We start from the raw sequence: 3,907 nt of genomic DNA, 5'->3' as shown, positions 1-3,907 counted from the left end.
GCCTCCCCCCCCCCGCCGCCCCGCTTTACCCCTTGATAACCGTAAGTTTGTTTTCTATGTCCGTGGGTCTATTTCTGTTTTGTAAATCAGTTCATTTGTACTGCTTTTGTTTTTTGTAAGAGTCCACATATAGGCGTTGTCATATGATATTTGCCTTTGGCTAACTTCACTTAGTATGATAATCTCTAGATTTTAAGGTCTTAATACCTATGTTTAAGGGAATCTATTTAAGAGTTAAAGGACAGATAGGTTTTCTTAGATGTAGGTTTGAGACTTTAATATAAAGGCAATACGAAGGAGCCCCACAGGTGCCAGCACAGCATCGCTTTGGGAAAACAAAATGCTCTCTTCTTTCTAATTAGGTTGGGTGACCAGAGGTGAGTATCGTAAAAACTTACATGACATTTAAATTAAAGGCCATGAAACATCTTTAGCGCACAGTTAACTCCCCACTGCTACTTAGTAAAGTATGTTTATTGAACATTTTTCCCATTTTCTAGGTTGTGCGCTACACTTTGTATTCCATGCTATAGTAGACACTGTTTTTACTAATATCTCAAAAGAAGCGCATGCTTCCTGCAGAACCTACGCACACAAAGGCCTCCTTCATCACACCAGATTGTAAGCTTCTAAATGACAAGATACCCGGTGACAACTACCATTCACAACAGAAACCATTAAGGCTGAAAATGTCACCATCTGATTTTATTAAAGTAATGGGCCGTTTGAAAAAAAAGAAGTGGGTAGCTGTCATTAGCTAGGAATCCAGAGTTGGGGCTCAGAAATCTGCATTTTACATAAGTTCCTTGGTTCAAATGAGCAGCAAAGTTTAAGAGCCACGGTTTGCAACGTATCCTGGTATTAACTTGCTACTGACAGGTCCTCTTAGTAATGCTTCTTCACGTGCCCTGTAGATCTCGTTACCTACAAAGGCAGCGGCTGCCCAGTGTGGGGAGTGAACCCGTTCACAGTGACATGTGTCCCAGTTCCCCTGCTTGTCAGGCGGTGACATAACCTGAGGGTTTGGGTTGGGTCTTCAGGCTGCCATTTATTGATTGTGTGTCTTTAGGCAAATCACTTTGTTCTCTGAGCCTCAGTTTCCTTACAGGATAACAAACCACATTGTGGTTACAAGGATCAAATGAGACCTTTTATGAAAGCATTCAGAACAGTCAACATTCCATAAACGTTAGCTGCTAAAAATGTTGAAGGCTGAGCCTCTCCTGGGGCTCACGTGAGAACGAATGAGAGAGATGGAAACTCCTGGCCATCGCACACTCTCAACAAGAGCTCCCAGTGTCTTCAAGTTCTGGGGACTAAATGTCACTGCTGAGCACAGCCCCTCATTTGTTGAGAACCGAGGGAGAAACTTCTTTCTCTTCAGGCAGACGTCCTTTTAGTGCATTTTACTTTGATGTGCTTCCCAAATATGGTGTTTTTCACAAATGGAAGGTTTGTGGCAACCCCGCGTTGAGCAAGTCTATCAGTGCCATTTTTCCAACAGCATTTGCTGACTTCGTGTCTCTGTGTCCCATTTTGATAATTCTCACAATATTTCTAAACTTTTCATTATTCTATTTATTATGGCGATCTGTGATCAGTGACCTTTGTTGTTACAACTCACTGGAGGCTCAGATGACGGTTAGTATTTTTAATAATAAAATGTTTAATTAACGTATGTACTTTTTTTAGACATGCTGCTATTATTGCACACGTAAGAGACGTGTAAACATGACTTACATATGCGTTAGGAAACGAAAAAATTTGTGTGACTTGCTTTGTCTCTATCTTCAGTTTACTGAGGTGGTCTGGAACTGAACCCACAAGATCTCTGAGGCCTGCCGGTATTCATTTGCTTGTGGTAGGAAAAATGTTACAGAGATATTAGGTGATTAACAGATTGTAGGGGCTGTTCCACTTAGCCTCTTAATTGAAAGGCAAGACTGTGATTTCCTTCCTTCCTTCCTGCTCTGCAGACAAGAGAATGGTATCGCAAAGAGCATTGCATTTTTAAGTTAAAACAAAGGGTTAGAGCTTCTAAAGCTACTGAAATATCATAATGAATTTAGCTAAAAGACAGTGCAAGGCAGGATACTTAGAGCTACCTTGATCCTGCCAGGGATCCCAGATACCACAAGATCCCAAGAGGACACCTTAATGAGAGGACTCTTACCTACTGTAAAATGTAAAGGAAGGCTCAGAGCTTAATCTGAGCATATGGCTCCGTGTGTGTGTGTGTGTCTGTGTGTGTGTGTGTGTGTGTGTGTGTGTGTGTGTGAGAGAGAGAGAGAGAGAGCGAGAGAGAGAAGAGGGCAGTGAAAGAACTAGCTTTCAGGATTTACAAAAGTAGTTTTAACCCAATGACGACAGAATGGAGAAACGTGTTAGAAATCTTGACAAAAATACTGTGGACAAAATAGCTATCTGAGTCTAAATCAAGTGTACTCTGAAGCATCCCTGACAGGGCTCAATTTGCATGGCTCTTCTTTTGGATATTACCGCATAGTGTACCTGTGGCTAGGACATTACTGCACGGACCTTTCACCCTTTTCTCCCAAATTCAGTGGGAGGGCACCAAGCAGGCAACTGGCCAAGAGGAACATAATGTGACCACATTATAAACTCACTGAGGGAATTCCCTGGCTGTCCAGTGGTTAGGACTCCACTCTGTCACTGCCGAGGGCCCGGGTTCAATCCCTGGTCGGGGAACTAAGGTCCCAGAAGCGGCTCAGCGCGGCCAAAAACGAGGAAAAGAAAAAACTCACTGAAAGTTTTGGCAATTTCAAGTTTAAGTCCTCTTTGTGTGTCTTGAGCCAGATTCTCTGGCCTGGACATTCAGAAGAGCCAGCCTGGTTTTCTGGCCTGGCTTTTAAACGTTCCCGGGTGGATCGAGTCTCAGCTCACGTGTGAGTGCGTCACAGCAGGGGTAGTGCTGATGGGCACAGCTCTGCATCCACCCGGACACACAACGGCAGCGATCTCCGGAGATCTGCAGCTGCCATGACCCCCACAGGGGAGAGGAATCCAGAAAAGGCAGAAGTCAAGGCAATCCTTGCAATCCTCAGAACAGGGTTGTGGTGGAAGGGGACAGGGCAGCTGTTAGCTCTGTCAACAACCACCCCCCCCGCCAGTCCCTGTCCTGTATCCATCCCATCGCAACACACCATGCTTTCAATACCTGCTGAGTCTTAGGAGGCTGGCTCCCTTTTTTCCATTTCCCACATCCAACTAATTTTTAAAGGCTTTACTTATTTTATTTAAATCTGGATTTCACAAGCAGGAAATCTCTATAGACTTCTAGGAGCCATCTTCTTCCTTGGGGCAAAAGGCCCTGGAATCCAGAGTGGACTGGGTCGGCGTGGCCCTCCTCTCTGAAGGAAATAAATGGGCTTTGGGGATTGAGGATCCAGTGCAATCATAGTTCCCGCCGATACCAAGAAAAAGCCTGCAAAACAGACTGTTACATGCTGCTTTCAGTCTGCTTTTAGGAGGATTCCTTAGGAATAATGTCCTCTCCTCATTAAACACATTAGCCTGGTGACATTTCGCACAGTTTTATCCCAGCTCCAGGGAACGGCCTCATCGATCTAATCATCCTGTCAGCAGCAGTGACACTGGGTAATTGTTATATAATAAGTGACTAAGGAGAGAAGATGCCCAAGGTTTGCTCTGACTTTGGTGGATTTCGAAGCAAAGCTGTCCCCTTAACCCACTCTAGAAACTTACATTTATTCCAGAGAAAAAGTCTTGCATCCAATGAAGCCAATGTCACATCAGAAACGCCAAACGCCAAACACTGGCAGATGCCAACCTGCCAGAACCATGCCATCAGATTATGGAGCAGCACAGTGGAAAAAGCCAGAGCGAGTGGGAAGGGAAAAGTGCACTCGAAATGAGGGCAGTTTGT

Source organism: Physeter macrocephalus, chromosome 11, assembly GCF_002837175.3.
Source record: "Physeter macrocephalus isolate SW-GA chromosome 11, ASM283717v5, whole genome shotgun sequence".
Taxonomy (NCBI): Eukaryota; Metazoa; Chordata; class Mammalia; order Artiodactyla; family Physeteridae; genus Physeter; species Physeter macrocephalus.
Note: the sequence above shows the minus strand (reverse complement) of the source record.